Source organism: Prionailurus viverrinus, chromosome A3 (assembly GCF_022837055.1).
Source record: "Prionailurus viverrinus isolate Anna chromosome A3, UM_Priviv_1.0, whole genome shotgun sequence".
Taxonomy (NCBI): Eukaryota; Metazoa; Chordata; class Mammalia; order Carnivora; family Felidae; genus Prionailurus; species Prionailurus viverrinus.
In genome coordinates, this window is record NC_062563.1 from 96,959,043 (window position 1) to 96,985,141 (window position 26,099).

Below are 26,099 nucleotides of genomic sequence, written 5' to 3' on the forward strand. Positions count from 1 at the left end.
AGCCTTAGTGAATATAAATTTTGAAGCTAAAAAATGGACATCTTCACGTTCAGGTAATTAAACAAAATTACCAGGACAGAATGTATTCCTTTCTGAACATGGAGGAAGAGGGAAGAGAAAGTCTGCTTTTTCCTGGCTCTTTCCTCTCTTTCCTTTGGCATCTAGGGTTCTTCCCCACTGCGATGTGGCAGACTTGGATAGAGAGAACTTTTACCGCTCTAAATTGTATTTACTTCTCTGAATTCCTGAGCCCTGATACTAGGTTCTCTGTGGGAGCTCGATAAATATTCATTGATGGGGATGGTAATGAATACTAGATTTTTTTGGCTCCCTGCTTTCTGACTTTAATCCAGCCATTTCCTTCTCTCTTCCCTGGGGGAACTGGCAATCTGTTTAAAGCATGTTTGCACTTTGGAATCAGGAGGGGAAGCCAGCATAATTATTAGCTCCCAGTGATTCCCAGACTGTCAGTTAATTCTCAGGTCTTGCCATTTACTCTACTATACACGCAGAGCTAAGTTTACATATAAGTGAATTAGGTATCATCTTGAAAGATTTATTTCAGACATGAAAAGATGGCCAGAAAGGTTCCTTTCTCTCTCAAAATCCTGTACTCCCAAACACACCAGTGTACAGTTGCCTGAAATTTTATTATGATCCATCCATTCTCTGGGCTATATACCTCTCTCTCTTTAAAAAGCTAACTAAAAAGTGAATTCAAGAAGCCAATATGAAAAGGCTGCATACTGTGTGATTGCAATTGTACAACATTCTGGAGAAGGCAAAACTGGAGACAGTTAAAAGATCAGTGGTTGCCAGGGGTTGTGTGTATGTGAGTAGGGATGACTAGGCAAGGCACAGAAATTTTTTAGGATAATGAAAATACCCTATCATGATACCCTCATGATAGTTACATGTCATTATATATTTGACCAAACCCACAAAATGTACAACACCAAGAGTGAACCCAAATGATTGTATGTCAATACAGGCTCATCAATTTTAACAAATGTACCATCTGGTGGGGGATGTTGATAATGGAGGAGGCTATTCACATGTGGAGTCAGGGAGTATATGGGACATCTCTCTGCCTTTCCCTCAGTTTTGCTGTGAACCTAAAACTGCTTTAAAATGCAAAGGCTTTGGGGGGGTGGGGGTTACTGGGTGGCTCAGTTGGTTAAGCGTCTGACTTCAGCTCAGGTCATGATCTCATGATTCATTGAGTTCAAGCCCCATGTGGGGCGCTGTGCTGACAGCTCAGAGCCTGGAGCTTGCCTCGGATTCTGTGCCTCCCTCTCTCTATGCCCCTCCCCCACTTGTACTCTGTCTCTCAAAAATGAATAAACGTTAAATTTTTTTTTTTTTTAATGCAAAGGCTTGGGGTTCCTGGGTGGCTCAGTAGGCTGAGCATATGACTCTCAATTTTAGCTCTGGTCATGGTGCTGGGGTCATAAGATCAAGCCCCATGTGGGGCTCCACGCTGACTGTGGAACCTGCTTGAGATTCTCTCTCCCTCTCTGCTGCTCTCCCCCACTTGCACTCTCTCTAAAATTTAAAAAAAAAAATCAAAAATTATATTTAAAAAGTAAAGTCTTAATAATAAATAAAAAGGCTAATTCATGTGGCTTTGGGTGTGGTTGGGAAAGGATTAGGTTCTAGTTTTAGCTCTGCAGTAAGTGGACAACTTCACAAAAGTCATTTTATCACATTGAGACTCAGTTTGTTTACCTACAGAATGATGGGATTAAAAAAGAGTATGTGTAAATTTCCTTTCATCTCAGTCTAATTCTAAAAAAAAAAAAAAAAAGACTCCCAAGTACATAAAACATAAGTATGTGTTAAATATATTATTTAACTCATCATTTCAATAAGGAAATAGGTGAGATGTTACAACCATTTTATAGGAGAATACAAAGAAGAGAAATATTTATAAACCTAGAATCATGAACATACAAACGGAGGTCCAACTAGCTATTTCCACCTTAGGGAAGTCAGTTGAACCTCTGATACAAAAAATTTACATGTCTGTAGGCATGTTTTTCATTGCTATCAGTTATCTACAATTTAGAGAGTTGTAAAATGGCCCCCCATAAAACCAGAACCAGAAAACTCTAAAGGGAATGTTCTAGACAATGCATAGATTTTCATCCAAGTACAAATTGTTTTCTCTGCATCACAAATCAAGTGCCAAGGACAATGTATGGTCACAGTGGGTACTCAAGATTTTTTAACCATTAATAATTCTCCAAAAATGATGATTTCTCCATGGTCTCAGTATTCAGCTCTATTGCTCAATATTTGAGATACCTGGAGAGCAATTTGCTCTTTGTGTTCTGGCCTGATGTCAACTGATTGATGCCCAACAGTTAATATGTGAACTTTCTGTCAGATTGCATTTCTCTGATCCTGTGAGGAATAGTATATTTGCCTATTTTTTCCCCCTCTCCTCATTTAAAGAGGCCTGTCAAGCTATTGCAAGATAACAGGGGTACTATTTATGGGAGTCCTTATCTTTGTCTGGCACCAGTGATAAATCAAAACTTGGATCCATTCCTGCTTGTGACTATCTTTTTATGAGGGATATGCCCAGATACTGCCAGTTAAATTGACATGTCCCTGTCCTTTACTAACACTTACCTTCTGCCGTTTGACAATTCATTTTGGCCTATTTTCTTTTCTATGCTACCATCTACTCTAATGACTGTTCTTTCCTCTTCCTTCCTTTCTTCTCTCCTGCTTGATTTTCACTGAGTCCAACAGTCAACACTTGGAAACAGATCAAACGCTAAATCTGAGCTATTCTTTCCATTATTTGTTAATAAAAATTGTAAAGCAAACAGATAAGATTTTATGATAAAAATGTTGTATGACTTTGGCAAAATCAGGGGTACATGTGGGGATTGTTAGTGCTCTCTTGGAAAGCATCCCTATAATTGAATGCTATCACTGCTTCCAATGATAATTTTCAAGACATCAAGGATGAAATTGGCCTTTAGGTTGAAAGTGTTAGCATTACCTTTTAAACTCAGATGAATGAATAGTTTTAATAGTACCCGCTTTAATGGATACAAGGCCCTTATCAATGTTTGATTTCTAGGTTTAATTCATTTTTAAGATCTTATTTTTCTCTAGAAGTGAGGGATTTTTTTTCTTCAAAGTTCATTTCTAATTTAGTTTTCAGACCAGAGTTGGCTGGTATACTCATTTTTCATCATATGAGAGAACATTGGCAACACAGTTATGCTTCAAGCAGAATTTTACTGGAGTGGAACCCAAAATCATTTAACCTGAATGGATAACACATTGGCAAATCCTCATCTCTTGGGTGTGTTTGTGTGTTAAGTCACAATATAACTTCAATAATTGGGGTTTCTGTCTGCAGTCAAGAGTCTATCAAATTATAGAAAAGTGTCAAACAAGGCTAATTTGAGTAAATTCGGACTAACGCAGATTTTGAATTCTTTTGAAGCTTGAATAATGAAATATTTTAAAATAAAACAGGTTTTATTACATTTGTATTGTGATAAAATTAGAATGCTAATATATTCATTGCCATCAATAGTTTTTCAAAAGATGCCAGCTTATCAATGAGGTTTTTTTCAAGGTATCAAAAGTACTTTAAAGCAGCCTATACTCATAAGAAATTTGTACATTATCTTCAAAATCATTTTGACATGACTAATTAGTTAAGTAAATCTGCCTTTTCCATATTGCCCCAAATCTCAGGGTAGGTCTTTACATATTGTGAATGTTTAACAATAACAACAACACATAATTTATTGGCTAATTAATCGGTGTTAGGTACTTTTGAAAGTTTTCTAAATGTATACATTGATTTAATTGTCATAACAACTATATGAAGTAGATACTTTTCCATCCCTGTTCTGCAGGTAAAGAAACTAAGGCACAGGGAAGTTAAATAATTTGACCACAGTCCCATGGCAAGCATATATTGAAGCCATATTTGAACCAAAGCAGGCTGCCCATATGCCTACTTCTCCTGAGCACTGTTCTACTCTGCCTTTGAATAAATGGTCTGATATATTTATTATTTGATAAATTCAAAGGTAAACTTCAAGAGGAGGGATTTGGTATTTGTGAGTTGTCTATTGTGTTCAAGGAACCCTGCTGGATGATCTGTGTAATTCATATATGTGCTAGGGTATTATTCTCCTCACTTTTTAGATGAAGAAAATGATTCTGAAAAATCTTAATTAACAATTCAGATGGCCACTCAGATCTGTTCATTCTAAAGCCCTGGTTCTTTCTATTTAATTACATTGCCTCTGAATGTTTTCTGAAATTTGGTCATAGGTCAGAAGAAAAAGAATAATTAAGCTTTCTTTTACTTGAAACTACAAGGATGAAGTAGAGTACTTATTAAAAAAAGAAAGCTCTTTTATCTAACAATCATGGTTGTAAATAGCCTGGTTTTGATGTATCCGTGGAAGGTGAAAAGAGAAAAAAAAATAAAAAGCAAAATGGGTTTGCTGTCTGTTATTGAATTAAATATTATTTGGATAATACTAAACAGTGTTTAAGAAAATTAAGTTTAAGTCTAAGTTATAAAATTTACTCTGTTTAAGCAGTGCTTCACTTTTTTAAGCTTTTTAAACCAGTAAATAAGAGGGTTGACCTATCAAGAATTTTCATTGTGTTGTCAAGGTTTCCCCCCACTGTAAAATCATCTACTCAGATTATATTTTAAGCAGATGATATATATATGAACACAAATGAAAATGTTTTGTGTGAAGTAGAAAAGGTGGGTTTGACATTTGCCCAATAAGAACTTAATTTTGCCTGCTCTATGGCCTTCACATGACTACAAAAAACAATATAAAATCAGTAAGTAGATTGTACAAGGTCTGTTCCACCTCTGGTATTCTACAACCAGTGACAGAGAACTGCAACACTTGTTTTCATCATGAAACTCACAAGATGGCAGTCCTGAGTGCAGTGTGGTCCAATGGGTATAGCCAGGTTTGCTCTATGAACTAACTTTATTTTTACACGTTTCACCTCAATTCAATATTAGAATGCAAGAAGTAAAATTTCCATTATATAATAAATTTGAACCCACTTCAATTTGGAAAATGTTATTCCACTCATGAACTTATGTATTTAATAATAATTAGTAAATAGATCACTTGAGACATACCTCAAAATAATTGCACACTTTCATTAAGACACCATTGACAAGAATTGATCTGTGCCTTAGATAATGCTAATGGTTTGATGTTTGAGGAGCGGGAGGATTAAGCACATGTAGTGATGCTCCCTGCAAATAAAAATAATTCTCAAACAAGTTTTACAAATGCTGAGGAAAGAAGTCTGTTAAAGTCTAAGATAGGATAAGTGTATCATACAACTACTTTGTGACATCTCTAAAAACAATGTGAATGCAGGTGATGGCATTAATTAGGATTTGTTTGGTAACAATCTCAAAATATTAGTGGTTTTAAACAACCAAGATTGATTTCTTGCTTACATAAAGTATGTTGAGAGTCCACGCATTTTTCCAGGTTACCTGTCCTTCATCTGAAGAACCAAGATTGCGCTTTTATAAAAATATTTACTTTCTGGATCATGGAAACAGGTAAGGAAAGCAACCGGAAATATTGGTGAACAGCACTAATATCTACTACAGTGGTAAATGAGTAAAGGTCTGAGCATGTCCCAACTTCATGCTGCTTTTTTTGCCCAGCAAATTTCTAATTTGACCCATTTAGTCACTATATTTGTTACCTGTTTTCTCACTTTTCATTTAAATACCAAATATTTTAAAAGACATTTTAATTTGCCACAATGCTTAGAATCTAGCTATTAATGACTCGTTCCATTCTTACTGGCCTTGACTGTTGGAAGAAAACTGATATGCTATATGATTCTGAGCATAAGCATCAGCAATTCATTCAATAGTCTTTTCCTGTTAGTTAAGGAAGAAAACCAGAGGCTAAAGCAGAAGCCTTTAAGCCTGCCTATTTACTTAGTTCCTGCATCTAGTGACTCACCATTGTGCTGTATTCTTCTATTGTATGGTCTCTCTTTGCTTCATCCACCCATCTCTAGCATCAAATATTACAACACATAATATTGCATGGCAGGTAGTCATTGAAGGTTTGGGGTAGCAGGGGTTGGGAAATTATATACTAGTGCATGATGAAGAAAAACTCTAAATTTAATACTAGATCTATCTCTTCATTACAGTACCTCAGACATCTTCATGTATTTACTCTCCAGGCCCAGTCTCTCACCATATTATTAGATTTCCTCTATCCCTTTCCCACAGGTGTTAGTCAAAAACCTAAACATTTTCATTAACCTGTTAAGAAGAAGAGTTCTCTATCTCCGGACAAGGCCATTATTTACATATCTTGAAACTAACTGAGGTGTTTTACTAAATTAAAAAAAAAAATCTCTTAAAGTGCAGAATATTTAGCCACATAAAGAACCACTCAGAAAAGACAAGTAAATAAGAGATATATTTTTCTTTAATACATGCTGGACTGTGGACAGAGTAACCTATAGGAACAATGAATGTCAGATGGGGTCCTTCCTGTTACATTTGTGAGATATGCTGCATACAATGGGCTTTACAAGATCTCACAATTGTCCTAGTATTTTCATCTGATACTGGCCACAAACCTTGTTCTTTTCTTACTGGGTAAATTTCAAAAGCCGAAAAGTTGCATGTGAATCAAGAAAGCTCCATGGAGTTCAGACAAACTTTGAACTCCAACTGGCAGGGAACAGAATGGAAAACTTTACAAAAACACCTTTATTCTCAGGGTCAGCTCAGCAGGGACCAGGTAGTATAGAACAGGTGAGAATGAAAGCTAATCAAGAAAGGAAACCCTTTCAAACAACAACATCAGTCACAAAAGCTGTGTTTCACAATCAGGGTACTAGTAGGGTCGGTTCTTATTGTAACCAAAGCGTCCCTTATGGTTTTCTCCTTGATGCTCAAATCCAGTTCAGAGGAAATGTTCCACTACCGACGTCTTTCTTATGTCTCATAAATAAATCAGCAAGATAAAAATAGCTGCTTCTCTCAAAGCTAAAGCAAAATGAAAGTCAAGGTTTCAGCAATCTTCCTTCACCCTTTTGCTTGTCTGGTTTGGTTTTTGTTGTTGTTGTTGTTGTTTTGTAATAATTTCTAGAATACTCTGAGGGCAAGAATTTTTCAAGGATAAGTACAGGTTGATTTTGAAAGAAAATATTTATAATATTGATCGTTACTTAAAATTTAGGATTGACTAGTTTTATTGGAAATGTAATCCATGTTATCCTCCTTCAAAAAAATCCACTTGTTTATAGAAATATTTGAGGGTGTAATTGTATTATACCTCTTGCAAGAATCGAAACAGTACTTCCTTTAGAAGTCCTAAAACACATGGGGCTATGAAAATAAACCAAAGGTGGTTTTTCTACTTGTGTCTATGGATAAAATTATCCCGGAAGTTTAGGGAAGCATGTTGTGACAGAGATTTGTAAATTGAAGTTCCCCAAGTAGAGACGGTTCTGGGAAGTAAGTTTCATCATTTATTGTTGTATGTAAAAAAAAAAAAAATCATACACACACACACACACACACACACACACACACACATATATATATATATATATATACTTAATTTCAGGAATTTAGCTAGCACTTAGAGTCAGCTTATTTTTCTAATGGCTACAAACACCTCCTTGATCCCTCTTTCTCTGTTCTTCAGAAAGACATGGGAGAGCTTTAGATACCATGAGTAGTATAAGTTTCCTTCTTGGAGACTGTTCTTAGAGCTTTGATATATGGAGCCTCATTTAATACAGAAAGAGTAATGTGGTCACTCTGGATAAACTAAAACATAATGTTTCATATTCATTAACTTCATATAACATTTCAGAAACTAAGGGCTGTATTATCTTTATCCTCATATTTAGTTACTTAGTCATTTCCAAATTTTGGCAAAAGTGTATCTTTTATCTTGGAGTTACAAATCCCATTGCACAATTTACTTTAAAATGTCATCGTAACTTTCAACTTTGTCTTGGGATATGGAAAGTTGAAAAGACCATCACTCCCACCCACACTTACAATAACAACAAAAACCAGTAATCTACAAAATTACAACCTTCTTGAAAGTATCAGAGCTGAACTCACAAGAAAATCAACTAGCCCAAAATATAAGATACTCTTCCAAGGAGAGAGTAAAGGAGTTGCTTGCTTATCTATGGAAGACACAAATCATCATATAACTCATTGTGAATTTTTAATAAATATAAATCAATATCTGAATGCTGATTATAGACTAGTATGAAAGTATAGAAATTTTGGAAACTGCAAACCCAAGAGTTCCAGTTCATTGGCTCTTCTCCACTGGCATCACTAAGTTATCATGAGAAATACTGGGAGCAGGGCAAGAGACTAGAAAGAGTATCTCTTATTATAAAGACCTGGATAAGGGGAACAGCAGCTGCCATGGGAACAAAACTTGAAACCTTGGCCGGATACTTCTTCTCTACTCCCCAAGGAAGAAAATTCAACATCAGCTGGGGAAAGAACAATAAACTCTGTCATATTCTCAGTACAGATAAATACCTATCAAAACTGGCAAAAGGAGGGGTGCCTGGGTGACTCAGTAGATTAAGCATTAAACATCCGACTTCGGCTCAGGTCATGATCTCTTGGTTGTGAGTTCAAGCCTGCAAAGGGCTCTGTGCTGACAGCTCAGCCTGGAGCCTGTTTCAGATTCTGTGTCTCCCTCTGTCTCGGCCCCTCCTCCGACCCACCCCCATCCCTCCACTCTCACTCTGTCTCTCTCTCAAAAATAATAAACATTAAAAATAATAATAATAATAATATAATAATAATAACTGTTTAAAGGAAACAAAAGAAATCCCTCTTTCCTTGGGGAAGGGACAGGAAAACATCCTAGGGCCAGATCATCAAGGATCCCTTTCCACTGGGGACAGGGCCAGATCTCTGAGAAAGACTATCCCTGAGACTCAGGGATGTACCATCTGCATAAGACTAAGGCTGAACCAGAAAAACAGAGAAGACTTTCTCCTTCATGTGACCCCTCTCCTCCACCTCCCCTGGCTCTGCCACAAAGCTAGCAAGTGTAAAAGAACAAGTAAGAGCAGTCCAAAATACTGCAGGGGAAGGAGCAAAAGCAAGAAGCAAAATGCTCTTTGTGATACAGGAACAGAGAGGAAATTTAAATGCAGAATTCAGCAAATATTATAAACAATTCTCTAGCTCCACTCTAAACAGAAGGCAATGCTAGAAAAATTTAAAGACTAGTGATGTACTGAGTAAAACCTTAGTAGCAAAAACTCTAATCTCAGCTCAATTCACTCAATCCTCCATGCAAAGGACTAGAAAAAGAAGAGGAAAGCCCATTTCCAAGAATAAATAAGATTTAACTCAATCTCTACTACCTTACAAATGTATATCTCTTTTGACCAAAAATGATGAAACATACAAATAAAAATATTGTCAAGGGACAAAACTGTCAACAGAATAAGATTCAAATATTATAGTGATATTAGGACAGGAGATATAAATAATTATGATTAAAATATTAAATGATCTACTGGAAAAGTTCTATTATATGAATGAACAGGTGATGAATTTTAGCAGAAACTATAATAAAGGATCAAATATAAATGGTAGACATAAAAATACAGTAACATGAAAACTAGTTTCAATAGCTCATCAATAGACTGGCAGCTGAGAAAAGAATCAGTGAATATGATTGTAGATCAATAGCTACAATGTAAATTGGAGTACAAAGAGAAAAGCAAATGAAGACAATTGAAGTTTCCAAGATAGACGAGGCAATTTCATTTGGTCTAACACATATGTAATTGTAATCCCAGAAGGAAGAGCAAGACAGAGAAAAGAAGAAAGATGTTTGAGCAGATAAGAGCAGATAATTTTGTAAAATTAATGAAAGATACCAAACAACAGATCCAAGGATCTTCTATAAGACTAAACAACATAAATCTCCCCTCCCATCCACATCCCTCCCCGCCACACACACGATATATCCTAATAAAACTCTTGAAAACTAAAAATAAAGAAAAAATCTGGAAGGTAATGAGGAATAAAAGACACATTATATATAGAGGAACAAAGATAAGTATTACAACAGGCTTTTTGTTAGAAGTTATTATGCAAATCAGAAGAAAATGGAATGATGTCTTTAAAGTGCAAAAAAGAAAAAAAAATCCTAACAGCAAATATATCTTCAAAATATAAAGGAGGAATAATGATTTTTTTCCAGATAAAGACTAACAAAAAATTCATTGCCAGCATCCCTTCTAAGAAATGTCAAGAGGAATTTCTCCAGGCAGAAAGACTATGACACCAAAAAGCAAATTTCACCTACACAAAGAAATGGAAGAGTGCTCTGAGTGACATACTTGAAAGTAAATACAATATTATTTTGGTATTTTAATTACTTCAAAAAAATGACTGCTTAAACAAAAAGATTATCAATGGTCAGTATATTTATAGCATATGTAAAAGGTAAAATATATTAAAATAATGATGGCAAAAAAGGATAGAGGAAACTGGGAGTCCATTTTTTTTTTAATTTTTTTTTCAACGTTTATTTATTTTTGGGACAGAGAGAGACAAAGCATGAATGGGGGAGGGGCAGAGAGAGAGGGAGACACAGAATCGGAAGCAGGCTCCAGGCTCCTAGCCATCAGCCCAGAGCCCGACGCGGGGCTTGAACTCACGGACCGCGAGATCATGACCTGGCTGAAGTCGGACGCTTAACCGACTGCGCCACCCAGGCGCCCCTGGGAGTCCATTTTTAACAAAGCTTTAATTCTATACATGAAGTAGTATAATATTATTTGAAGGTAAACTGTTATTATTAAAGATGTATACTGCAAATCTATGGTAAACTACAAAATTATTTTAAAAGAGATATAAATAATAATCCAGTATTGGAAATGCAATATAATTATATACAACATTCAATCTGGAACTTATACTTTCAGGAAAATGGAGTAGGTATGTTTCCCTATTTTCCTAGATACAACTAAATACTCTCAATATTACACATGAAACCCAAAAAGGAGACTCTGGAAAGTGTGGAGAAGAAGGCAGGAGTCCTACTGAACTTGGAACTTCAGGAATGACATGGTGGTGAGTTCTCTGAAATTTCCTTTTATGGGGGCATCTAGGTGGCTCAGTTGGTTAAGTAAGCATCCAACTTTGGCTCAAGTCATGATGTCACAGTTTGTGAGTTTGAGCCCCACATCCAGCTCTGTGCTGATAGCTCAGAGCCTGGAGCCTGCTTCAGATTCTGTGTCTCCCTCTCTCTCTGCCCTCCACTGTTTGTACTCCATCTCTGTCTCTGTCCCTGTCTCTCTCTCTCTCTCTCTATCTCTCTCAAAAAAATAATATTAAAAAAAATAATTTCCTTTTATGTCACATATTCCAGTCTTGGAGGCAAAGAAGCTAGGACACTGAAACACTAAGGGGCACAGACCCAAGAGAAAAAACAATAATGACAATAAACACAACAACAAAAACCTGAATTCCCTAGTCAAAGACCAGGAAGTGGTAGCCCGGCAAGGAAGCAAACCCTTTGACAGTATTCTCTACTCCAGCCAAGCACTACAGAAAAAAACTGTGGTTCCACCTGTACTCATGACAACAAAGATAAAATGGGAATCCTAGACATCTTTTCTTGGAAGACTGTAATGATATATGCCCTAACTGTGCTGGGTGGTGTCAGAAGGATGAACAGGAAGCCAGGACCTTCATTCCTACTGGACACTAACATTGGACACTTATTCCAGTGGCAATAGAAACCATGTGCAAAGCCAAGATTTCTAGCCACAGCAGTAACAAGAACCATAGTCCTCCCCAAAAAAGTGGTATCAGAAGAGGTCTAGTGGACAGTCAGCATTTTCCTCATTTCCCAGCAATTATGAGATAAATGCAATTACAGTGTCAGTGGAGACCACATAGGGAGCCAGAATTCTCACCCCTACTCAACAGTAATGAGGAGCCCCCTTCCCTCAGGTATCCACAGTATCCAAGTAGAGAATCTAGGCTTCTATCTCCTACTATCAGTAACTATGTAGCAATCCCCTTCTTCTGCCAGAGTGGTGTCAGAAAAAGTCAGCTAGAATATATGGTATAATTAAGATCCTTTGACATAATACAAAAATGATCAGGATACAATTGAAAAAGCACTCATGCTAAGGACCAGAAAGATCTCAAACTGACTAAACAAATTAATAAACATTAAGATGTTAGATTTTAGAATCATCTGACAAAAAAAGATAACTAATCAGTATGATATAAGTGAAAAACTACAAACAGGCTTGAAACAAAATTTAAAAGAATAAAAAGTTCCATCCAAGAAATTTAAAAATCAACAAAGAAATAGAAGATAAAAAGAAGAACTATATGGAAATTATAAAACAGGAAAATACAGTAACTCAAATAAAAATCTTAGTAGATGAACACAGCAGCAGAGAGGAGAGACAGAGGAAAAAAATCAGCTAACAGGAGATAGAGTAATAGAAATTAGCAAATGTAGATAGTGAGAGAAAGTAGCCAGATAAAACTGATGGCCTAAGGGAACTGTGGGACTATAACAAAAACTCGTGCATGGATGTATTTTTGAAATCAAAGAAAAAAAGGAGAAAGATGTTGGGCTGTAAATATACTCAAAGAGACCATCACTGAAACTCCAAATTTGGTAAGATATATAAGTCTACAGATTTTAAAAAATGAGTAAACCCCAAACAGTATATATACAAAGAAATCCACAGTACGAGCCACCTGAAAGCTAGAGACAAAAGTTCTTTAAAGCAATAAGAGAGAAATGACAATTTGCCTGTAAAGGAAAAACATTTGTAGGACAGTAGATTTCTCATTAGAAACCATGGAAACCAAAAGGAAATTGCAGAATATTTTTCAGGTGCTAAACGTAAATATTGTCAACCTGGAAACCTATACACCCAGAAAAAATATCCTTCAAGAATGAAGAGGTAATTAAGAACTTCTCAGTTGAAGGCGTGCCTGGGTGGCTCAGTTGGCTAAGCATCCGCCTTCGGCTCAGGTCATGATCTCACGGTCTTTGGGTTCAAGCCCCACATTGGTCTCTGTGCTGACAGCTCAGAGCCTTGAAACTGCTTCGGATTCTGTGTCTCCCTCTTTCTCTGTCCCTCCCTTGCTCTCTCTCTCTCTCTCTCTCTCTCTCAAAAAATTCTGAGATGAAGAAAAATGAAGATTTGCCACCATCAGACTCACTCTAAATGAATGGCTAAAGGATGTTCTCTAAACAGAAAGTAAATAACAAGGAAGGACCTTCAGCATATCTAGAATGAAGAAAGAACACAGTAAACAAAAATATGGGTTAAATGTAGTAGGCTTACCTTCTCTTGGGTGTTATAAATTGTGTTTGATGCTTGAAGCAAAAAATTATAACACCATCTGATTTTGCTTAAATATATGTAAACAAAATATTGAAGAAGCTATATTGTAAATGCAGGAGGGTATGGAGACATGAAGAAGGCAGGGTTTCTGTACTTCACTCAAACCGTAAGATTATGACACCAGTGGTCTGGAATATGTTATGTATATATAATATAAAACCTATATCAACCCCAATAAAAGTTGGAAAAAGATACATCCAAAAACACTATATGGAAATATAAATGAAATTCAAAAAAAATGTTTAGGTAATTGAAAGGAAGACATAAAAAAGAAAACACTGAAACAAAAATGGAGAATAGAAAATAAAAATGTCAGGCTTGTGTCCTAAACTATCAATAATTAAACATAATTACTCTACTTAATAGCACATTCAAGTGATGACAATACATACACCAAAATAGACAATGTTCTGGGCCATTAAAAAAAAAACTGAATAATTAAAAAGAAAAAGAAGTCATATAGAGTGTGTTCCTAGCAACAATGAATTCAACTAGAAACCAATAAAGATAACAGAAAAATGTGCATATATTTCCAAACTAAAAACAAACAAACAAACAAACAACACCTCCCCCTCTTCTAAGTAATCATGATGCCAGGTGGAAGTCTAAATAGATATTCTAAAGTACATGGAACTGAATGAAAACAAAAACACAACATATCACAACGTATGGTATGCAGGTCAGCAGTGCTGAGAAGAAAGTTCATACTGCTAAATGCATATCTTTGAAAAGAGGAAACGTTCAAATCCATACTGTACACTTCCATCTCAAGAACTTAGAAGAGAAAGGGTAAACAAACCAGAAGAAAGTAAATAAGAAAAATCAGGAGAAATTAATAAAAATAGATAAAATACAGAAAGTCAATGAAACATAGATTGGTTCTCTGAAAATATCAATGAAAATTGGCAAACATTTAGCATGATTGAGGAAAAAAAAGAAAAAGCCATAAATAATATAAAACTAGTATTAGAGACCTCACTATAGACTACAGACATAAAAAGGATAATAAAGAAATTCAATTAATTATTCTACAAACATAAATTTAACAATGTAGATGAACTAGATCAATTCCTCTAAAGGTGCAAACTAGCACAACTCAGCCAATATGATACAGGTAATTTAAATAGTCATATAACATTTAAGGACAGAAAATAGGTAAGGATATAGAACAACATGGCCAACAAACTTAATCTAATTGACATTTTACAGATAATTCCACCTAACAACAGTGATTTTTTTTTTTCCAGGTGCATATTTAGGTGAGACATTCATCAAGAGAGACTATATTCATGGCAAACAAGTGAAAAAGTATTTTGAGAGTAAAACCATTTTGATATGTCAAAAATAACATATGGTGGAGTTGTATTAACATGATTAAACACTGTTAAAAGAGCAGGAACACTAATACAGTGAAAAATTTTCATATTCAATTTTTTTTCTTTTGCAGGCTATGTAGGTGTTATCTTTGTTTTGACTAAATAGACATTAATATACAGTATTTCATATATTTTTATAAGAAGAATGAATCCTATTTTTAAGTAGAAGTCAAAATCTTCAATTTTATAAAATAAAGCTAATTCTAGGGACAGAGATGAAAATATTACCAAGCTGAATTTGAGATTGTTATAATAGTACTATTCGTGAAAAATCCCATTGTAAATTAAACAAAAGCAAAACTAAAAGAAATAAGCAACAGCAGCAACCACTCCCCATAATCATCTCCCCGTTTATATGGGAGACATTTTATCGTTAATAATCTTAAGTTAAGTGCACTGAAAGATGCGGTTAGAATTGGGCTGAGCAATTTGGGGGTGGTAGTATGCCATTAGAGCAGCCAGAGCACTTAAACTGCCATGAACTCTCATCACTTAGCAGGAGGCTAAGAAAAGGAAAGCTCATCATAAGTGGTGGAGGCAGGAGGTTAAACGAAAGCATTCAGTGGATAGGTTGGGCATCAAAATGAACACATTCAGAGAATAAATGAGTAAGTCAGTGGATCAATGTAAAGAACTTTACCCAGCACTTAGAAGGAAAGGATAAAGCGATGAAATGAGGGAGGCAGAAGTTAAAGTGTCAACATCAGTGTAATAAGAGCACCAGGAACACTAATAATTACACAGTGGGGAGGAAATATCTGAACCTGAGCATTTCCTGAAATTGAAGAAAAATAAGTAATCCTTTAATTTGTAAGAGTTTATTTAATGCCAAATAAGATTAAATGTTGTGTATCATGAATTGCCATATATACAAACTACTGAAAACTTTAAATCATCAAAGACAAAAAGAAGCAGATCTGATTTACTGAGGAACAAGATTCATGAACATCAGAGAACGACCTCAGCAGAAGGGGGGATACGGTGTTAGAAAATCACATTTGTAAATACTTCACGTGCATAGCCCTCCTTTGTTTGATTTCATTTAAATTTTTTTTTAAAAGTTTATTTATTTAAAGAGACAGCAAGTGAATGGGGTAGGGACAGAGAGAGAGGAGAGAGCGAGAAAATCTCAGGCAGGTTCTGGAGCCCAACGTGGGGCTTGAACTCACAAACTGTGAGATCATGACTTGAGCCGAAATCAAGAGTCAGTCACTTAACCAACTAAGACACCCAGGCATCCCTGTTTGTCTTCACTTTTAATTAAGGCCCCCAATTTTAGATTTGAGGAAACCACCAGCACTGTAGTCAGTTAATAAACAACAATTTTTATTTGATACTAATCCTAATATCAGCTCTGTGTAGTGTCAGGTCACATGGCAGAGTGAAATCCATTTGATGTTATAACTGCCAAGGTACTTAGACTGGGAAGAGTGATTAACAAAGGATGGATATGGTGGGGGCCAGTAAAGAGAGGGGAAGATACCAGGTTCAGAATAAATATATACAATATATAATATGTATTTCATATATGCGCACACACAAAATATAGATAATTATACAACAGAGTAGTAATTTTAGGTAACAGAAATTCTATGTACAATAGAATCACACCAACTCTTTTTACTTCTGTTTCAGGCAGGATGAAATAATAGGAAACTGTATGACACTCATGTGCTAAACATATGAAAAAAATCGCTTTAAAAATAATTTCTTGAAATGTATCAATGACCTGATGGTCTAATAATAAATATCTGAAGGTCAAAGATGGCTTAAGGAAGTAGGAATTCCGACAGGTAAATTGGGCATTAAAGCAGTTTTTCCTTTGAGAACATTCGCTGAAACTGAAGACCACAGAGTTTTGATTTTAGCAGCCCCTCAGTGTGTAGAGAAGAGGAAGAAAGTCTAGGACTTATCCAATTGGAGAGTCCAAGAGAAACAAGCCTACCCTTGGCACAACGTTGACCCTGAAATACAGCACCTTCCATGTAAAGATGAATTAGAAATAAACCCAATATTCCTTTGTTACTAACAGTGTATAATTCAAGTCAAAACAGGCCCTACAGTGAAAAATCTATGTTAGAAATAATTCATGATCACTAAACTGCATGTGATCACCTGTATGTGAAGTCCCAGTTTGCATGTTCTCAGTGTTCTAAGGGGATTTTGAGTTAAAAAGTGGCTTTTCAGTGTTCTCATGTTCTTGATTAAAGGAAACATTTCTCTTTTGGAGGAAGTTATCTTCAATCAGGCAGTAAAGCTTCCTGATAGACTAATTTTAAAAACTACAATATTTCCATTCAAAAATCTCTCTTTCTCTCTCTCGATCACACACACACATGAACCACTAAAAAAAACACTAGCAGAAAATATAAAATCAAATCCCTAAATCTTCAGATACTGTGATTTATCAAGTGAAGAACATAACAATTTGTTAAGTATACTTAAATAAAAAAGAAGGAATTGCAAACTTAACAACTGAAACTTAAAAACAAGTTAATTATACTCACAAAATAATCAAACATAACTCTAAAACTGAAAACTAACACAAAATTTATTTTATTTTATTTTTTTTTTAATTTTTTTCAACGTTTATTTATTTTTGGGACAGAGAGAGAGCATGAACGGGGGAGTGGCAGAGAGAGAGGGAGACACAGAATCGGAAACAGGCTCCAGGCTCTGAGCCATCAGCCCAGAGCCCGACGCGGGGCTCGAACTCCCGGACGGCGAGATCGTGACCTGAGCTGAAGTCGGACGCTTAACCGACTGCGCCGCCCAGGCGCCCCTAACACAAAATTTCTTAAAAGAACACACTGAACAGGATTAGAGACTAAAGAATTACTTGTAAGATAGATTCGGGGAAAAAAAATGTCTAGAAAGTAGGAAAGTGAACCAGATGAAAAGTGTAAACGAAAAGAGTAGAGAAAAAATTAGGCAAAAAAATATTTGAAGTAATAATGATTTAGAACTGTCTTGGTCAGTTTGGGCTGCCATAACAAAATACCATAGACTAGATAGTGTAAACCACTAAAATTTATTTTTCACAGTTTTAAAGCTGGGAAGTCCAAGTTTCAAGGTGCCAGCAAATTTGATTTCTGGTGAAAACTCCTTCCTGGCTTTCAGGCAGCTATTTTCTTTCTGTGTCCTCACATGACAAAGAGATTAAAAAAAACAACCTGAGGTCTTTTCTTAGAGGGGCACTAATCCCAACATTAGGGCCCAAACCTCATGACCTGATGTAAGTCTGTTACCTCTCAAAGGCATCTCCAAATACTATAGCACTGGAGATTAGGACTTCAACATATTAATTTGGTTAGACACAATTCAGACCATAACAAACATTTTCAAGAATTTATAAAAGACATCAATATCAGGGATTCAAGATGCCAAAAATCCCAATCATGACAAATAAAAATGAATCCCCATCAAGATACATCAGAATGAGTCTAACACTGCAAAGGAAAAATATTTCAACCAGGGAGAAAAGACAGATATTCTAAAAAGGAGTAAACATTGGACTGACAGCTGCCTTCTAACAAAAATAATAGAAACCAGATGACCAAAAATGACGCTGTCAATATATTAATATTCTTGTTCAATCTAGGATTGTATAGCTTACAAAACATTCTTTTGGCAATAGGGGAAAAATAAAGATTTGTTCAAACAAAAAGATAATTTTCTATCAACCAACACTTACTCATGAAAAGTTTAAGGTTATAGTTCAGACAGAAGGAAAGTATCCAAGGTAGAATATCTGAGAAACATAAACTAATGATGAACAATGAAAATGGTGAATATATGGGTAAATGTGAACAAGTAATTTTGAATTACTTGTAGTTGGAACACCTGGGTGGCCTAGTTGGTTAAGCATCTGACTCTTGATTTCAGCTAACAGTTCATGAGTTCAAGCCCTGCATCTGGCTCTGTGCTGACAGTGCTGACCCTTCTTGAGATTCTCTCTCTCCCTCTCTCTCTGCCCCTCCCCCACTTACACTCACTCACTCTCAAAGTAAATGAATAAATTTTAAAAATATATCAATGCATATCCAAAAGAACAAAAACAATACCATGTACTTTTACCAATTATAGTTGAAGTGCTTTATAATCTTTGTTAATATTTTAAGGTAAGAAAAGTATGATGACTATGTTGCAATTATAACTTAAATGTGCACATCAAAATATCTAAAATAATAAAATAGAAATAAAGTATATAACCTCCAAACTACTGGATAGTTAACTAAGAAAAATTACTCAAATTAAGGTAGGAAAGAAGAGAAATTTTTAAAAGGGGTGCAAGTAGCACAAAATAAGGTAACAGAGGGAACTCTAAATGGGGTAATACAGCTACAATAAAAGTAAATGGAGCAAATGTTACATTTTGAAAGACTGTCAGAATAGAAATTTTTAATTCAGATACTTGTTATAAGAAAAAGATATGACTTGGGGCGCCTGGGTGGCTTGGTCGGTTAAGCGTCCAACTTCGGCTCAGGTCATGATCTCACGGTACGTGAGTTCGAGCCCCGCGTCAGGCTCTGTGCTGACAGCTCAGAGCCTGGAGCCTGTTTCAGATTCTGTGTCTCCCTCTCTCTGACCCTCCCCGTTCATGCTCTGTCTCTCTCTGTCTCAAAAATAAATAAACGTTAAAAAAAATTAAAAAAAAAAAGAAAAAGATGACTTAACTATGCATAAAATTTAGAAATTGGAAGAATATATGCTAGGGAAGTTATAATCAAATTAAAGCTGGTATAACTATACTATACATAATCAAAATCCCCATCAAATCAAATCAAGTCCCCAAGATAGTCTCAAAACATATAAAACAAAAATTGACAGAACTAAAAAAAAAAAAAAAACCTCTATCATCAAACTGAGATTTAACAAATTTCTATGATTAACTGATAGATACAATAGATGAAAAATCAGCAAACATAGAAGAGATTAATGATGCATTTAAAAATAATGTTTAATCAGTTCTAGAACAGTGAAATGAGGAATAGGTGAACTTGCTCTTGTATAAATAATAAAAATAAAAGCAAAACAACTAAAATCAACCAGTGCAGACATTTGGCAATTAAATGAAGTCACGGAATCAACGGAAAATTCTCTATCCCAGGGAAACTACAGACACTTTAGTATCAGCAGTCTGGGGCATTTTCATGTATGGCTTTTCCCATATCTCCTCCCATCCCAGTGCTACTGTTACCAGGATCTGGCAGCATTGTGGACAACAGTAATATATGACCACTTGGAGATCTGTTAAAAGCACCATCTCTAGGGTATAGTCAGTATTCGTGTGAACTTGCAGTTACCCGGTAAACTTCTATTGTCAAACATATGGTGGCTATTTCATTTGATTTAAGCTCAACTCACAAAGGAGTTGCAGCCTACCTCCAAGGCATTTCCAAAACAACAGCTAACTGCTGGCAATGTCTCATCGCCTCAGGTTGTGATTTCAGCTGGGGAAACAAGAACTTGTCTAGGAATTAAAAAGGAAATCCTGGAAAACATATGTGGTTCTTTTGCCTGACTTCTTTCACTTCGAGTAATGTTTTTATGGTTCTTTAAATCATTTTGGTACTTTTTTGGCATGTTTGTCAAATTACTGAAGCATTTGCTTCTTTGGCCTTTACCCCTGAATGTGGTTGGGGAAGGGAGAAAAAGAGAAGAAGATGGTGAGAATGCTGATACATAAACTTTGCTGTGAATCTATCTTTTTTTTTTTTATTTTTTTTCAACGTTTATTTATTTTTGGGACAGAGAGAGACAGAGCATGAACGGGGGAGGGGCAGAGAGAGAGGGAGACACAGAATCGGAAGCAGGCTCCAGGCTCTGAGCCATCAGCCCAGAGCCTGACGCGGGGCTCGAACTCACGGACCGCGAGATCATGACCTGGCTGAAGTCGGACCCTTAACCGACTGCGCCACCCAGGCGCCCCTGCTGTGAATCTTTTAAGTGAAAGATGAGAATAGAGAGCCAGTAAAAGGGAAAGGAGAAACTCAGTGGGACAAGAATAATCCCAAAGTTAATTATAACAGTAAACAGTAGCTACTATATTATGTTACTGAATATCAGGCACTCTACCAAGCAAAGGCATATACTAACACATTTTATTCACTTCATGCTCACAGCAACCTGGTAAGGCAACTTTATTAATTTCATAGATGAGGAAATACATGTTTAGAGATATTAGAGTTTCACAGAAATAGGTTGAACATCACTCTGAAGCCTATATTCTTAATTCTGTCTCACCAATAAATAAAAATGTTACAACAGGACAGAGTTGCAGCAGAATTGCTAATGAGGGGGAAGGGAAGAAAGTGCCATCAAGTACTCCAATAAACCTATGGCCTCCTTTTCAGGACAGTTAAGTAAATTGTGAGGGTTGGAATATATGACAGCCATTGTATAACCTTGGTGTAACCTCATGTATTAGTTTTCTATCCCTGTGTTCTACCCACATTAGTTCAGGTGAGGTATAATGAGACCAGATACAGCTGAAGAAAGAGACACTGGTAAGGGTTTTATGTTTACTCACAGTTGCCTGAGAAGAAGACGGCCATGACACTCTGGGGGGAGCGCTGGGGTCAGTCAGGGGGCAAAGAGAAGGAAACCACTGGCAGGCGCATTTGTTGTGGTTTCCATGGAAAGGAATGGGTGAGGTGAGCAGGTTCTAGAGCACAGGGCCTGTCCCTGAGAGTCTGGTAACTGAACCTGGGAGTATTAGGGTGGGTGTGTGGTGGCCCAGAGGGTAAGAGCCAGATAGGGGAATTCATTGGGACCTGGATTCAGCTGCTTAAGAAAGAGAACTGACCTGCCTCTACTGAGGGCATCAAAACTGGGTCAAAATAGCATTAAGAAACAAAACAAAACAAACAAACAAAAAACATTGGGGCACCTGGGTGGCTCAGTTGGTTAAGCGTCCGACTTCGGCTCAGGTCGCGATCTCCCGGTTTGTGGGTTCGAGCCCCACGTCGGGCTTTGTGCTGTCAGCTCAGAGCCTGGAGCCGGCTTCAGATTCTGTGTCTCCCCCTCTCTCTGCCCCTCCCATGCTCATGCTTTGTCTCTGTCTCTGTCTCTCAATAATAAATAAACGTTAAAAAAAATTAAAAGAAAAAAACACAAACAACAAAAACCTATATGCATACTGTTGTGATGAAATTATAAAGCTAGTATCTAAAAATGAGTCAAATTTGTATCTTGCATTTCTTCAGATCAGAAGCCGAGTGGGTCCAGCTGATTTGTCTGCTTAGAAATCAGAGTGTCAGCTCAAGGGAAAATCCTGCTTCCACATTCATACAACTTGTTGATACAATTCAGTTCCGTGTTATTATAGGACTGCAGGCCCTATTCCCTTGCTGGCTCTTGGCCCAGGGGGACTTTCTCAGCTTCTAGAGCATGTCTGCCTTCTTTGGCTAGTGGATCCCTTCCTCCATCTTGAAAGGCAACAATGGCATAAATACTTCTTATGCTTGAAATCTCTTTGACCTCTTTCTGCCTCATCTCTCCTTGTGGCCAGAGAAAATTCTCCACTGCTAATGACTCAGATACTTAGACTGGGCACACCTGGATAATCCAGGCTCCTCTCCCATCTCAACTTGAAGCATATCTGCAAAATCCCTTTACCATATAAAGTAATGTATTCGGAGATACCATGGATCAGGGTGTAGACATCTTTGACAGGTCATTATTCTACCTAATATACTTAGATAAGGTAAAATTATCAACATCCAGGTCCATAGCTAGAATAAAATCTCAGGCTGCCACACCTTCACTGACTCACCACAGATCCATCACCACAAGTGCTTGGCAACCTGCAGGACTCCAGAAAATATCAGAGGACACCTGGGAGCAGTTGAGGCAGAAAAATTGACCAATGGAAGGATTTTAATTATAAGTTCTTTTACATCTTTTAAGAGAATAAATACTTAAGTATGTAAATGCATAAATAAGAGGTCATTTGTGGTTTCTGAATTCTACTTCTGCCTTATTTCAAAGAACCCATCTTTCAATTTGCTTTGGTTTTTTCAATTTATTTCTTTAATTTTTTTTAATGTTTATTCATTTTTGAGATACAGAGAGACCAAGGGCAAGCAGGGGAGGGGCAGAGAGAGAGGGAGCAGACTCCAGGCTCTGAGCTCTTGTTAGCACAGAGCCCGATGTGAAGTCCGAACTCATGAACTGCAAAATCTAAAGTCTTAACTGACTGAGCCACCCAGGCACCCTCTGTTTTTCTTTTTTCTTTTTCTTTTTTTTTTTGCTTCAATTTGAATAAAATTGGATTTGAAAGTAATATTACAAATTCAAATGCAACAGTTTGAATGAAGATGGGTATCTCATGTAGAAAATACTTGGAGAAGTTAAAGCTAAACTGGCAAATTGAGTGCAGCATTAGCTAACTGGACTTTGTTATTTTTCCTTGATGAAATCCTGACTTGCTACTGCTGCTTGCCTCTATATATTTGTGTCATTTTTTTTTTATTAGACTATAAGGGAAGTTCATGGTTGAAGAGGCCAGATAGGTCCTGATCATATTGGAACATGAAATCATCAAAGCTCAGAGATGAGCTTTTTTAGGGGATGTGATGTAGTAGAAAAAACCCTGGAAGGGAGATTGGAGATCTAATTTGAAACTCAATTCTGCCACCAACCATTGACCTTACAAATCATCAGTTCTCTGGGCCTCAGTTCATATATTCTGCTACTTCTAGTACTACCACTGAAAATATTTTTTGAGTACTCAAAAATGTTACAGCACTTTGACGTTAACATACATAATCCTTTATGTGGAATAACTCATTTAATACTCACAATTCCATGAAGGCAGGGAATATTATTCCTGGGTTAAAAAAAAAAAGTGAGTAAACTAAGAACCAAAGAAGTTAAATGGTATTATCAAGATCATACAACTGGGGGGGCACCTGGGTGGCTCAGTTGGTTAAGCTTCTGACTCTTAATTTTGGCTTAGGTCAGGATCTCATGGTCATGAGATCAAGCCCCAGGTCAGGCTCTCAGCATGAAGCCTGTTTAAGATTCTCTCTCTCCCTCTCCTCCTGCCCCTACCCCATTCACAGGTACACACACTCTCTCTCTCTAAAAAAAAAAAAAAAAAAAAAAAAAAAAAAAAAGATGAAATGACACAACTGGAGTCAAATCCTGCTCTGTTTAATTCCAAAGCAGTGAATATTGTCTCTATGATTACTTTTTTATGTTTTCATTAAGTTATTTTGACTGTATGCATCTGGAAAATGATACCAGAATGCAAAACAATTAATGGCTTATTATGTCATGTAGTTTCCTTGTCTACATAGAACATGACAACAATTATTTCCTGATTCAGATCAAACTTCCTTCCAACCAGATTGAAGTGGATCTTGCTTGAGGTAGTTCTCTTCATATAAGAATGAGCATCTGGCTCTCACAGGATCCTTTGCTCACTTTCTTTTTGTGCTACATTCCCCAAAGATTTTTATATGGGTGGGTCCATATAGCTTTTCCCCATTGCCATAGCCTATTTGTAATTTTTCAAACGCCTTAGTGCCCTTTAGTATCTCACCTTCAGGTTCCCTAAGTTAAACTTTGTTTTCCAAGAAAGCTGCACATAGTGTCTTACCACATTTATTTATCCAAAGATCATAAATTTAGGGGATGGAAATCCTGAGCTCTAAATCATAAATACTTTTTAACCTGAATTTTTTTCTCATTTGAAACGAGGTCTTTGTACCATGATAAACATTCTCCTCAAACAAGGTACACACCTAGTTTATTGCACCAAGCAGCACTGAGTGATTTCCACTCCAGATACATTCTTCATGTCAAGCAATACTCACAGAACAATAGCAATTTGGTCTTCCCTAATCGGACTCTCAGACAACCAAAGTGAGAACATGCTTAACACAACTTGAATGATCATTCTTTTATTGGCAGATATTGTGATGCTTGAAAGTTATTGCCAAGAGATTTGGAATTTTTATTGAGAATTCCAGGAAGCCAGAGAGTTCTGGGTAATATGTTAATCACTGAAAAGAAATCTTCTCCTTTGGGGCCAAAATCTGACTTCTGATCCCATAAAAATGTCAGTAAGTCATAAGGGTTCCATTTTCTTATTTATATGATCTCTTTCCTTCATAAACCATAAGAAAATGAAGGGAATTCAAGAACTGCTGAAGGATGAGTGTGTTTCTTCTTGTTGTTTGTATACTTTTTGGAAAATCACACAATATTCCTCATTTTCTGGGGAGAAAGTCAGTTTCCTCAAAAAGCCCCTTGACCTTCTATATACACTACTTGGGACTTTTGGGAGTATATTGTATATCTTGTGAATCAAAATCATAAATTTAGGGGATTTGCATACACAACACAAACATAAGATGTGTTGTCCTGTGCATTGTAAACAGTGTTGGATCTTCTGTAAAGTAATGTTTTCTCAGAAATAAATATAAAGTACTATGAATTTTAGAATATTTCTTAGATAATAATTTTCTCTTTCTATCTTCTTGATAGATTTAAAGACTGGGATCCTGATCTTGGCACTCAGGGTATTGCACAATCTTGAAGAAAGGTAACTTTATCCTATTTGCCATTATGGTACAGACACATGCCTGTGGTCCTTCCCATGGCTCTGATTAGCCACAGCAATGGAATCAGATTTGGGGATCAGCTTTGATAGGGAGTTTTGTAGGCCACTGAGGCCTAATTTGTAAGATTCCATCTCCTTATTAATCAGTGTTTCTGACTTTCTGCCTTTATATTTGCCTGTCTAGCCACTCCCAGAAATTTGTCTATTGTTATTGCATTGGCTCTCTGTGTATGAAAACACCAAGGAAAGCAATTATTCTACTCATAAGGGGAATTATTGTCTTAACTGTGCTCTTTTTTTAAAATAGATCACCTGAGGGGCACCTGGATGGCTCAGTCAGTTGAGCATCCGACTTCAGCTCAGTTCATGATCTCACAACTCATGAGTTCGAGCCCTGTGTTGGGCTCTGTGCTGATGGCTGGGAGCCTGGAGCCTGCTTTGGATTCTGTGTCTCCCTCTCTCTCTGTCTCTTCCCCACTTGCTCATGTGCTATCTCTCTTTCTCTCTCTCAAAAAAAATAAACATTAAAAAAATTAAAATAGATCACCTGAGGTTTTATTACACATACACACTAAAATATTTGGGTTCTCTGTATGTGAGAAGTATATAGAATGAAGTTACTCCTAGACTACATTAGGATACATAACACCATATGTGCTTAAGAAGGAGCATCAAAAAGGCCTCAAGCT

At 36.5% G+C, this 26,099-nt stretch overlaps 1 long non-coding RNA gene across 1 annotated transcript in view; it reads right to left on the reverse strand.

Annotated features, from left to right (window-relative positions):
- The window catches only part of LOC125162650 (uncharacterized), a 61,247-nt gene extending 39,837 nt beyond the window's left edge, over positions 1-21,410 (reverse strand). The window contains exon 1 of the long non-coding RNA XR_007151120.1: positions 21,370-21,410. This is a non-coding gene — a long non-coding RNA (uncharacterized LOC125162650). The remainder of the gene's footprint in view (positions 1-21,369) is intronic.
- Positions 21,411-26,099: the final 4,689 nt, after the last annotated feature.